This window comes from Pogonomyrmex barbatus, unplaced genomic scaffold, assembly GCF_055798465.1.
Source record: "Pogonomyrmex barbatus isolate J1 unplaced genomic scaffold, ASM5579846v1 scaffold2, whole genome shotgun sequence".
NCBI lineage: Eukaryota > Metazoa > Arthropoda > Insecta > Hymenoptera > Formicidae > Pogonomyrmex > Pogonomyrmex barbatus.
Genome location: NW_028297116.1, coordinates 24,627,764 through 24,642,746, shown reverse-complemented (window position 1 = coordinate 24,642,746; position 14,983 = coordinate 24,627,764). Strand labels below are relative to the sequence as shown.

Here is a 14,983-nt window from a genome sequence, read left to right as displayed (position 1 = left end):
AACATATACATTATTAATAATAATTTAATTGATAAGAGCATAAGATTTTCATAATTATAATAAATCGTGTAACGATGCACTCCCCAGCATCGTTCCGTCCGACACACCATCCACGGATAAAACCCAACCGTTGGCTTTAAGAGGTATGGCCACGGTAAAATTCAGAAAATCGAAAAAAATTTTTTTCTTAAACGGTTCTTTTATTATCACAAAAATAAGTAGCAATTGAATTTATAACAAAAAAAATTTTTAACTTAGAGTTAGAGCGTATATCATACGGCGCCGCTAAACGTTTCGGAATGCGCCACGGTGCGTGATTAGACATTTCAGCTCTCCAAGTAAAAGGACATTAATCATCAAATACTAATTTCATAAAAGAGTTGTACTTAATGACCTTTATAGAAACACAACTTTAGAGAAACACAATTAGAAACACAACATTGATGAATTAAATATATATTTTGAATTAACGATTGACGCAGAAATCATGATTCTGTGGAAAAATGAAAGATGAAATTTGGGCTATGCTATACCACAAACTTTCAACAAATGAAGAGCCACAGCATGAAAAATGTCTACGATGCCATGTACTCATAATGTACATGGCAGAAAGCGGAAGCAACTAATACACTCGATGTTTATAATCACAAGCCAGCCCTCAATATTGATGTTTTTAAGGCTATACAGCCAATTTACAATGAAGATTTAAGCTTGGAACTTTTTACTCGCTATTTAGGGGGCTACACTCAAAATAGCAATGAAAGTTTCAATGTGACTGTATGGAATCTGGAACCGAAGAGCACTTCGAGCGGCAAAATAACTTTAAAAGTAATCACTGATTTGGTTGTATATATTTTTAATGGCCTGAGCAGCATCATGGAAAAATCATGAAAGTTTTGGGTGTCACAGTAGGCTCTAATTGTTATAATTTCTGCATTGAGGCAGATAAACTACGCGTAGCGCAGACTAAGCGCTCGCTGACGGATGCAGCGAAGAAGGCGCGCTCGAGCACAAAATCCAGCAGAAAAGAAGAACAAAAAGAAAATCTTGCTTTAGAGGGGCAATTCTATGGTGCTGGCATCGCAAATTAATGGTAAAAAACTTTAAAGTTTTAAAGTTTCAATTTTTAAGTTTAAGAGTAAAAAAATAGCACTTAAACTTTAAACGCGTTTTTCTCAAAACATCGTTTTTCAAATCGGCTTGACAAATAATTTTTAATAACTTTAATAATTTTTATCCGAATGGGTTCCAATTTTAACTGCAACTTCTTAGACACATTTTGCAAAGAAGTACGTAAGAGTTTTTCGATATATAAAAAACGTTTTATTTTATGAACAATTTTTCATAAAATTTTTTAGAAAAAAAGTGCAAGTGTGACTCCAAATGCCTACCATTTTTGAAAATATCATTTCCACAAATCTCTTTCTAGATATTTTAATGTAGATTAAAAAAAAAATTTTTTTGTTTTAGGTCAAAATTTATGGATGCTAAATGTCAAAAGGCACTCAAATAAGAAGGGAGGGTGTGCGTCACGGCCTGACCACGAACCAGTCGTGAAAAGTCGTAATTATTTTGCGAAAAAGTACCACCTGAGCCAGAAATCGGACCTGGATCTCCTGCTTACCGGGCAATCATCTTATCCCTTCGAATACCGAGGCATGTGATGATATTTATCACAAATAACGTGTTTAGAATAATACAATACAATGATACACATATATAAGTATATTACAATATATATATATATATATATATATATATATATATATATATATATGTATATGAAAAGGAGGTTTTCAGGACTTTTCTGAACATCCTAATTTTATTGTATAGATGTTGAATACGTTTTACGCAGATAACAAAGTCACCAAAAAAATTTGAATACGATAGTTATTTCTCAAAATATGGACAATAATATCATGTGGCAGTTCTCAGGACTAATAAAATTTTCCATGTACACAAGTAAAAAAATTATTTTTAGTATTAGCTATCTCAATTAGATATAATTAGATATAATATGTATAAGTAGTAAAGCATTAGATATATGTATATGTAAATTAAAATTTAAAAGAATTATGAAAATTTCTTGTATGTCCCGAAAACTGTCTTACATTAGATTAATATGTTCACAAAAAGGCATTTTACAGACCTATATAGTTATTCGTCAAAAAACAAAATTTTTCTACATTTTATGCTTTTTCATAAAGAAATAATAAAAGAAATAATATTAATATCATGAATTAATATTGTTATGTAGTATAATAATTATGCAGAATACTGATATTGTATAAAAATTACATCACCTGAAAACTGCCTTTCAAATGAATATTGGGTTAATGATTTGGTAGTTACTAGTCCCATAAATTTTCTAAATAGATCATACAGGATTGATTTATTTCGTATATTATTATCATATAAAGTAATAATATATTAATATTATTCTATATATTAAAATTATTCTATATATTAAAATTTGATTAATTATAATTTATAAAACATTTACAACTTTTTATCAAAAACATGAAGTTAACTTTTAATAAATACTTAATAGAAAATAAATAAAATCATACATTGATTATTAATGATTATTAATGATTATTAACGATTTATTAATGATTATTAATAATATTATTTAATCAATAAAGATATTGATAGATTTTATTATATTATAAGTGAAAACTTCAAAAGCAATCTCAGTAAAAAACAAAATTTTATGAAATTTTAATCAAGGGTTAAAATGGCAATATTCTATGGTAACTTGAAAAACAATTCAAACATACAAGTCTTAAAGATGTTTTAAAGATATCAAGAACAATGATATCAAAAAAAGAAGAAAGATACTAGAAAGATGTCTTTATCATTATATAAGAAACCATCTTCAATTTATAATTTGAATTAAGTTAACATCACACGTAAATACACCTTTGAGTACTAAACAGTGCAATTATTTATCTTTAAATACAAGATTATTATTAGTTGTGTTATCTTTTTCTATATTTTAATAATAGATATCGATGTTCAAAGACATATACAAATTATAATTATATACGCAAATCAAATTTTTTAAATTGAATAAAATAGTTGGATTTATATTACGTTTTATAAAACTATAAGTAATATTTGTCTGTGATTGATAATTTACGTCTTCACGTAGATTATGTTGCAATAAATTGATGAAGGTGAACTTATTTCATAGTTTGTTAGCAATACTTTGAGTTAGAAGATTCGATATTTTAATTTATCAATTTCTATCTTTTGCATGAAGTACTTGAAAGTTATGTGTCATTTGAAAATACATACATACATTTAATACGTTTTGGAATTGTTTAGCATTTTAACAATTAAATGCATATTCACAAGTAATGTATATATTTACACATTTTAAATTATATTTAAATTACATATATCTCATATAAGATATATAGACTATAGCATGTATTCTTTTAATAGATAATAATATTGAAACATGTGGATAAGAGTATATATTTTCAGAATGAAACATAATTTTCAAACACCTTATGTTAAAAATATAATAATAATATTATTATTATAATAAAGATAAACAAAACTAATAATTTTATATTCATAGATGAATATTAGTATCATGTAATATTATAATAACTCAGAGTCTACATGTTAATAGCATTTTAAGTCATAATAATAATATATATATATATATATATATATATATATATATGTTTTTGAATCATTAAAATGCTAAATAATACTAATACTTATCTATAAAAAAGATTAGTACTAGCTGTGTTTTTATTACATCTTTAGTATAAAGTTCGAAAACTCTTGTCATTAAAATGCTAAATTGCTATTATTTATCTATAAGCATCTGTGGATGATTAAAGTATGCTTTTCTTCTTAATAACATTGAAGTATACGAATTTAAATGTATACATTTATAAAATGTCACATAGCTTTCAAACACTTTATATTAAAAATGCAGTGAAAAACATGATACATTAAAGAAAATACAATTAATAATTTCGTATTTAGTATTGTTTAGCACTTTAAGATTCAAACATGTATTCACATATAACAGCATATTTTAAATTATGTTAGCATTATATAGCATTATGCTAACATATATGTTAACATTACATATTTTTATATAACATTATACATCTTTAAATCTTTAAAATGCTAAAATGCAAATACATCTTTACAGATATGGCTATTATTAACTGTATTATCTTTCCATAATTTAATAATTTAAATAAACGTTCAAAAAATATCCAAATTATTTGATTCTTTAAATCTGACAAAATTGAATATAACATGCTTTTTTTAATTGGTATCAGTATTAATACATATGAATCTAAATATATTTATTTACAAAATGACATATAACTTGCAAACACTTTATATTAAAGCGGCAAATTGATCTTTGAATTAAAAAAAAATTTTCTATCTCAGGATATCACTAATAAGATGTGAAATGAGTTCATTTTCAACAATTAACTATAACCCACATGAAAGAATAATGAATCAACTATAAGGCAATGTCAACAATAGCTAAGTTGCAATATAAAATTGTCAAATTTGTTAAATAATTTGACGATTTTGATATATTTTTGAATACCAATTTAGATTATTGAAATGTGATATAGATAAAACGACGACTAACGATCTTGCATCTATAGATAAGTTTTAGCATTTTAAAGACTCAGAAACTCAGAGATATATTCACATTTATACAATTGAAATTGCTATAGTTACAGCTGAGTATGTCGCTGAGTAAATGTATGTCGCAGAGAAAATGTTAAACAATGCTAATATGTACCTATAGGCACGAGATCATTATTAACTGTACTTTTTTCCATATATTTTTTCAGTACATTTTAAACATTTCTTTAGAAAATAATGTTTAAAGATTGTGTAAATCTGAAAAAATATACAAATTCATATGCTAACATTATTGTGACAAAATGACATGATATAATCATGTATGTATTGATAAGTATTTATATTCGATAGTATTTTAAGGACACAGAGACGTTGTCTATTTAATGATAACATATAATTTAATATATGCTATTATTATATATAACTACATCTCTGAATTAGCATTAAAATGCTAAACAATTCTAATTCATAAATATATATATTTATTGTATTTTCAAAATGACACATAGCCTTCACACTTTATGCAAACACTTTATGCAAAAGGTAAAAATTAATTCTTGACGAAATGAAGACATTATTAATTAAATCATCACGGCTAAATTATGAAATAAGTCCATTTTCAATAATTTACAGCAACATAAATTGTATCAGAATACAATCAACCATAAACGAATGTTCATAATAGTTTTAGAAATTTGTGACATAAATCTAAAAAATTTATATAGTTTAGAATAATATGATATAAACATTGATTTCTATTATACTGTATATTTCGAAAATACAAAAAAAGAATAGAGCTGATAATAATCTTGCATCTATAGATTAGATTATGTAAATTATAAGTCCATATATTTCGCGACACGTCAATCATTTATTGAGCAAGAAAATTTGTTTTATTTAAATTATCAAGGATTGTATTACATCTTTAAGACAAAATGTATCGAACTTAACCTCGAAACTGTATTACTCTATAAATATATACATTTATACAAATTTATACAAATATATACATTTAAATTCATATACTGGATTATAATATATTTAGATAGAAGATCATTATTAGCTTTCCATGTTATCTGTAACATTCTATTTTTAGTTTAAAGTTTAAAAATTATGTGTATTTTGAAAATATATGTTTTCATAAGTTTCAATATTATTGCTGACTAAGAGACGAACATAATATAATCTTATACGTAATTATTTGCATTGTTCATTATTCTAATGAAGCGGAGACGTATCATATATAACAACATAATTATGATATCATTAGAGCTATTCTATAATAAGTTTCCTACAATAAGCTATTAGTAATAAATCATAAGTCAAAAAATAAGAATTGACCAATCATAGTCGAGTATTCTTATTATATTTAATCTATGATTGGTCAATTCTTAGCTACAAACTTATAATCTATTACTAATAGCTTATTGTCAAAAGCTTGTTCTACAATACGTCGCATGTCAGTGTCACAAACCGCAAACCACAAGAATTGCCTAACCAATCACAGACGAATGTGAAGAGAATACTTGATTGTGATTGTTCTTACAGTCCACAGCCCACCACAGACGACGCATTATAGAACAGATCTTAATAGGCTATCGGATGTTGGAACGCAATTATCCTGATCCAATGAGGAAATGCTCGCCTATGAAAAATAAATTCTCTCATTGAATCAATGTGTGTGTTCTGACATCCGACAGCGACGTATTGAAGACTAATATCAGGACTAATATCAGATTCACACTGCGTCCAAAATCCGACATACGACAATCCGATATCTAATAAAAGATTTTATTTTTTAAGGTTCCTACATATCAATACCTCCAGAAAATATGTTTTTGTATTGAATATCAGACGTCGTATGTCAGTTGCCGGTTACAATGTGAATCTTGCTCAAGACCTAATATGTTAATTTTCGATCTGTTCTTTTTAGCTGAACTGGCTGCACTAGTTCAGAATTTATCTTTCTTCTTCCAGTGTAAGAAAAAAGAATAAACTGTACACTAGTACAGCCAGTTCAGCCAAAATAACAGACCTAAGGTCTTTTTACTGATCGTTATTTGATCATCATGCACGTTATATACTTTACAAGCGTAAAAATTATTAGTAATAGAGTTGCAAATAGAATAAAAACAATTTCTTCAAATATGTCCCAAAAATAAGAGAGAATTGTGTAATATGGTCGATATCACTAATAATAAATTTGTAATCTATAAAATTGTTTTATCATTTTATACAAATGATTTGACCAATGCTATAATTGCACAAGATATTTTGATTAATTTATTAATAATATGGTAACGGTTATGGTAACGGTTTCCTCAAGAAAATTAATATCTACGATTTTTCGAATTTTGCGACCGCTAATTCAACGTTCTTTTTGAGTAAAAGAAAGTCAGTAAACTTCAAAGCATTTGTTTGCGATGTTTAACGAAAGAAGTAATATTCAGCAAAATAGAATCATCATTGAATCAATACCATAGAAATGAAATTTTCAGGATCGATTCGAAAAATGCCATTGCGTATTATAATACATGTTAGTGTGTTTAAGTTGATTTCGAGAATAAAACAATTTATATGTACAGACTAACTTAATTATACCACCTAAATTTGAGATTAATGTAATATAAATCATATCAAAATTATATCATACACTTACTATGCAACAGCACTTTTTGAGTTAGTCCTAAAAATTCTCTCTATATGGAAATGTCGTTATATCATATTCTTATTTCACAAAGCATTCATTTCTTATTTCAAGCCTTAAAATTGAATAAGGATTTCTGTTTCTTTTTTTTGAGATAATAATGATAATAATATTCTCCTGTACATTTGCAGTTATAATACATAACTAAAATTTTTACAAAATAGTATTGAAGGCATAATGCTGGCGTGAAAATCCACAGCGGAACGGAACGCGAATCACAGCGAAAAAACCAAAAGAAAACTCATTCATTCTGTTCGTTCTCATGCTGTGATTGGTTTGCGCGTTCCGTTCCATTGTCATGAGATTTCCGCGCCATGGCACGCCAGCCTTAATTTAATCATCAGAAATATCGTACAATATAATTCTATTCAAGTTATTCATTAGGCATTTGAGAGGGCCGTCTTTATCTTATCATATATACTTATATAATTGCTGGTAATTTTTACGATAGATTAAGTGAAATGGCATGAGTGATAAAAAAAAAGACGGTAGATGTAACGTATTTTGTTTTATAACACGTCGGAACATGTTTCTATTCCATATGCGAGATACTGAAGTATCGTAATACACGGGAAACATCCAGCATATTCCGATTGTATTTATATTAATAATATAGTTTTAATTTTATCGATAGTTATACTACACACACACACGCGCGCGCGCGCGTGTGTGTGTGTGTGTAAACGTATCATTGCATGCACTAATTACTACCAATAAAGGAGAGTTATTTGGAAATTAAGAAATAATTTCAAAAAAAATTAAGGATACCAGCAGCGTGTGCTTACTTTAATATGTTCGGTTTGTATAAACATCGAAAAAGATATTTTGTATGCCAGATTCGAACGAAAGGTCAGAAAAATTTAATTGTACGAAATGATGAGTTGAAGAAGATTTATAATTTCTACCTAATTAATTTAATATAATCTTAAAGTGTTAAAAATCGTTACAACTAAGCTTGATAATTTATTCTAAGTTTTAATTCTGCAAATACAAACTTATGCAAATGCTTTATAAATTTAATGCAATGCATCTATTTCAAGTACATTATAAATGATATAAATGTTGCTTTCAAGAAGTTTTCTTGACGAGAATAAAAAATGCAACGTAAGGCGAATTTAACGGGACAGCGACAGAAGCGCAAATAAAACTTTTATGAAGCATAAATTGGAACAGCGAAACGTAAGACAGACGATTATCCCTTAAAACTTATTTTATTTCCCGTTGTTCTAATCTATGCTTCCTAAATGTTTTGTTTACGTTTCTGTAACTCTCTCTTTACGTTCGATGATTTTCTTATGTTATATTCCAACTCTTATTTTCACCAGGAAGACAATTAATGCTTTTTGTGTACATAGGTAATCGTGAAATGCTTAATAATATTGCAAGAAACTTAAATTTAATACCACTTGTACAATTAAATAAAAATATTGGTGAGAATTGTAATTTTTATCTATTGTAATGTAATAAGTAGTATTACGGCACAAACTTTACAATAACATTGCAGAAATATTATAACATTGCATCAATGTTGCTAAAAAGTTTGTGCTGTACGAGATAGCACACTTATTATAGAATCGTATGCTACTTAGCACACTTATTATAGAATCGTATGCTACTTATAATAGTGATGACGATCTAAACACGGATCCTGATTATTACTATAGTAAAGATACAGACAGTTTTGAAGAAGAAAACGAAAATCCTGCTCAATCACATTTGGAAAATATCTCATAATAATACTAAAAGTAGTTTAGAGATATCTTTAAATGTGTCTGGACAGAAAAAATGTGATGACATGAATTTACATGTAGAAAGTGCAAAACCTAAAGGTGGAGGGAAAAGAAATTTCTGTTATTATTGTAAAAAAATGCAATCAAAAATAGCTAGACACCTCGAAAATGTGCATAAAAATGAAGAGAAAGTAAAAAAGATTTTTTTATTATCAAAAGGTATTAATACTATTGATGCATACAGGCGAACGCATGCACAACACACATACACACACACATACACACACACACATACGCGCGCGCGCATGTATTGAACGTTATTGAACGAGTATATTTTAATATTTTATGGATTATAAATTTTATCATAAATAGCAGTCAGTTAATATCAGTCAAAATGTCAATTAATAATATTCGGTTTCATTTACATATTCATGATATTAACATATTCAGTAAAAAATGCTTTCTATATCATATATAAAAAATATTTCTACTAAAGATAGATATGGATCATAATTTCTTTCAAAATTTTTTATGCAGAATAGAAAACTAAGAAATGAGTGAAGAGAAAAAAAAATCAATAATGCGAAGAGCTATTGTTTTAACTGTGTTTTGCTTGCGTAGATTTTGTTCTTTCATTACAAACAAAGTTTATGTAAATATGAACACCTATTCAATGTACTTTCACATTTCAATAGTTTTATGAACAAAAAAAATATTACATCTACATATAGAGCAATATAACGAATTGTTCATTTGTACAGGCGTACAAAGTTGTTTATAACTGCACAGGCTTCAGCAGCGTAATCGCTTACCTATTAATTGTATTACAATTAAGGCGCTATGAAGTTTATTGAGAAGAGGATATACAAGTAATTAATGTCAAAACCTATGTAGTTGTGCGCGCCTGTATGAGTAGGCTATATAGCCTATCGTACTGCTCTATATGTAGATGTAACATCTATGAAATTATTGAAATGTAAAAGTGCATAAATAATTTCAAATGTATAACCATATGGAGTATGGCTATATATATATATGGAATATATATAAGAGAGAGAGAGAGAGATAGAGAGCAACCCGCAGTGAGTTCACATTATTTAGCAAAAAATATATTAATGACCAACGAATACTTTATTATTTAATTATATTCCACGGTATCTATGTATTTCATACATTTATACATTTCAGCATTTAAAGTTCACTAATTCCAAAATTGCACCCATTAACTGCATAAATTTGCATTTTCTATATTTGAGATTTCTATTACATTCGTTATAAATTTAATTAAATTTTTTATTAGTTTCTCCATTTCTGTCTTTTATATTAGGCAACAAAGAAAGATAGAAAATTATTGGGCTCCTTAGACGAAGAGGAAATTACATATTTAACACGGATCCTTCATATAATAACGGAGAATTGTTAGTTTGTAGAAGACCGACTGAATCTAGAAAAAGGACTGCATGTGATTTTATATGTTGTGCTGCATGTAAAGGGTTTTTCACCAAAAATAACATACGTCATCATTTTAAAGAATGCACACACAAGACAGTCGGCCGATCTGTCAAAGTACTTGGGAGAAAAGTTCAAGGTCGAATTCATGAATGTGCAAATTCCATTTTAAGAAATATTGTATTTCCAGTATTAAGAGAAGATAATATAATTAGATTGATTAGATATGGAACTATTAATCATTTACGGAAATAATTATGTTTAAAATACAAACATCAACATCAACAAGATATGATAAGATCTCGTTTGAGACTACTAGGACGATTTCTACATACCCTACGAAAAGTTAATAAAAATGTGACAGATATTTTTAGTCTTTATCATCCATCAAAATATGATGATTGTATTACAGTTGTAAATGAAGTAGCAGGTTTCAAATCAAATACAAAAATCTACACAGCTCCTTCTATTGCTTCAAGACTTGGTACGCTTTTAAAGCAGATAGGAAATTTAAATATTGCTGAATGCATCAAACGAAATAATTGAGATGAAAAGAAGAATACAGAAAACTTTCTAAAATTACTGCAAGAAGATTTTAATGCAACTGTAAATAAAATTGTTAAAGAATCGATATTACAAGCTAAACGTTATCAATTACAAGAGTTACCATCATTAGATGATATTAAATTATTACATAACTTTTTGCAAACCAATAGACGTTCAGCGTTTCAATGACTTAGTGATGAATTTACGTATGATGCCTGGCGACAGTTAGTACAACTTACTTTAATATCCGTTCAAGTATTTAATAGACGAAGAGCCGGGGAAATAGAACGAATATCTATTGATGATTACAGACATCAAGAAGGTATAAATGAGAAAACAAATCCAGATTTATACACGTCTTTATCTAATGAAGCTCGAGAAGTATATAAGTATACCTAACTTTATGTATATGTTTACATATAATTTGTATATTTTGTATAAAAAATTATAAAAGATTCAAAGTTATTAACGTTAGTTATTAGCGTTAGTTATTAGCATTATTAAGGATAAGACAAATATAACTAATCGCAAATAATACAAATTTCTAAATATATATCACAGGGTGGCATAAAAACAGTATAATTAATGATTATCCACGATATAAATGAAAATAATTACAAATAAATTTAAAATAAAGTGAGTGATTTAAAAACATTATTGTAAGATTGATTTTAATATAAGATTTTCGATATTACGATTTTGAATTCTTAGTTAAATACAATACAGTAATCATGGCACAATAAAAGATATTATTTGTTAAAAATATTGATGTTGAAAGCTATTTTTTCAAAATAATGTTTTGTGTGATATAATTTTATAAATAATTTATAATATACATATAGACCTCTTGTTTTTATTTACTAAATCATGATTCATACTTAATGCCAATATGTATTTAGACAACGCACAATTTAACAATTGTTTATTAAAATTAAAATTAATACTATTATTAAATTTAATTATTATCTAAAAGCAAATTTAGAAAAGTCGTTTTGCCGGCTTTATTAATGTATACTAATGTATACTAATGTATATTAATATACATTAATATTTTCAAGGTGTACATATTATAAAATTAAAAAATAACGTATTATAAAAATTTATATAAATAATAAACTCTATTAAATATTTCAGATAGCTAAGAAATACGTAAGATTTCTCATTAGAGGAAAGCTTGGGAGATCTGTACCCGTCCTTCTAGATTGTGAAATGAAGAAATGTATAGATTTACTTCTACGATATCGCAAAGAAGCGAATATACCCGATAAAAATCCATATATTTTTGCTTTACCGGGTTATGATAAAAAACGTTCAAATATATAAGGGCATGTGATTTATTGCGCCATTATTCTTTAGAATGTGGAGCAAAACTATCACTCAGATTACATTACGGGGTACAAAACTCCGTAAACATATCGCAACACGGTGCATTACGCTAAATTTATATGACCATGACGTAACAGACTTGGCAAGTTATCTAGGTCATGATAAAAGTATTCATCTGCAACATTACCGTCAGTCTATCACAAATTGAAATTATTAAAATGTCAAAATTACTCAAAATAGCACAAGACGAAGATCAAGATATTGAACAAGATATTGTAGATGATAATCTGCAGAATAATGCAGAAGACAATAATTTTACACAAAATGAAGAGCTTCGAATGGAAACTCACGATGATGGAAACAATACTAATGATTCTGATACAACTTGTGGAGCAGTAGAAAATGTGTATGGAAAAAAAAGGCGTAGTTAGTATATATACTTGTATATTTCTACATACCAAATCTTACAATTATGATTATTATACTATTATTATACTATTATTATATTATTATTTACGAAATCTCTTGTAATAAATTTTAACTTTTTATAGCATCTCCATATGGTATGACTAAGCGTATAAGATGGACAGAGGAGGAATGTAATATAATAACTACGTCATTTCAACAAGAAATGAAAGAGCGACGTTTACCTTCGGGTAGACAAATGGTTGAAATCAAAATGAAGAACAAATATTTAAATCGCCACACCATTCCTCAAATTCGAAGTTGGATACATAACTAAATTTTTAAAAAATCGAAATCAAAATAATAATGATTAATAGTTTACGGGAAATAATATACGTTCATGACATACATTTTATGTTATGTTTGTGTTAATTTTATACGATTATTAGTTTTTTATAAATTTTATATTAATAATTTTATTTTACACGTTTATTTTATGTTTTTTTTGAATAGTTGTCATATTTATTTTGAATATGTACTCTGGTATAAAAAACATTTTGTATTAATAATATAAAGCATTTTTATTTAAATTTATTAATAATAAATATATAAATTTGAAAATGTTGTTTTCAACCTTATCTATCACAATATTTATTTAATTACATTGTAGTATTTATATATTTACATGTCTTATAGTCCTATTTTTGAAACCACTTGCTTTTCAATTATCAACAATATCTTTATTAGACAACATTATAGTTTCAATTATATTTTTGTTTTTATTTTTATACATATTTTTATAGATTCAGATTACAAATACAGCTCAGATTAAATACAAATATCGGATCTTTTACTCTTTATTTTCCGAAAGTGTACAGAAAAAGAGGACATAAGACTGCTTTCTCGCTCTATCAATTCGAAACTCGATTTTAGTCAGAAGGCATATCTAATAGATAATATATCCAGTAGAAGGTATATCCTTATAAGATCTATAATATCACCTATGTATAAATTATAGTCTTGTTTTTTATGAAATTATCAAAATAATTGATTTTGATTGATGACGTTTATAGAAAATCTTTTCCAAAGACATCATGAATGAATTATAAGACGTTTTAAAAATGTCAAAACAATATCTTTCTAATAGTTTTTTAAGTGAATAAAATTCTGTATAGATGCATAAAGTGATATCATAAATCTTATAATACTGGGTATACCTTCTGACCAAAATTAAGTTTCGAATTGATAGAGCAAGAGAGCAGTGTCTTATGTCTTCTTTTTCTGTACACTTCCAGAAAATGAAGAGTAGAAAATACGACGCGATAGCCAAACCTGGAAAGACAAATTATGCGCAGTCTGCTATAAATTTCTGATGCTAGAAAGGCAAGAGATTGTAAACGAACTTTGTAATATCTGACAATGTCACCAAATTGCTGTTAGAAACTTGACAGAATCTGTTAACATTCTATGTCAACAGATTGGCAGCAGAAAACGAGCAAACCATGCAATTTGTCAGATTGTCGACAGAAAGCGAGTAGGACCTGTGCACAATAGGGTGTGCTCGACTTTTGCTGCCAGTTGGCACAGAATATCAACAGAATGTAAACAAGAACACAGTCTGCTAACATTTTCTAATCAAATCTGTTAATTTGTCAACATTTTGCTAACATTTTGTTGACTGGGGATACATCTATCTCTTTAAGGGAAAAGTTTCTATATATTACAAGATATATGCATGTCTTGAACTTATCTATGAAATATGTTTATTAAAAAAGCAAAAGATTTATATCTCATATACATTTGTATTTAATCTGAACAGTATTTGTAATCTGAATATCTATAAAAGAACAAAAATACAATTAAAGCTATATTATTGTGTAATAAAAATATTATTGACAAAACGCAAATGATTTCAATACAAAAGAATCAAAAGAGACATGTGAAAATATTGAAAGATATAGATTCGGAAAAAATTAACGGAGACCGACTGGATTTGAACTCGGGATCCCTCGTCTACCAATCCGACACTTAGTCTGCACGACCACGACGGCTCCTCTCTGTTAGCTGTTTATATTCCGAATCTCTTTCATGACCTTACGGTCGTCTAATTCTTACAGCTCGGCCATTCTGGTATTACATTCGTCCCGAATGTATCGAGTCTTCCTCTATCGGACTTTTATCC

General features: G+C 27.4%; 2 pseudogenes; both read left to right on the top strand.

Moving 5' to 3' along the window:
- Positions 1-503: 503 nt before the first annotated feature.
- On the top strand, positions 504-12,579 carry LOC148936817 (uncharacterized; annotated as a pseudogene).
- LOC148936816 (uncharacterized) lies at positions 12,280-13,992 on the top strand (annotated as a pseudogene).
- Positions 13,993-14,983: the final 991 nt, after the last annotated feature.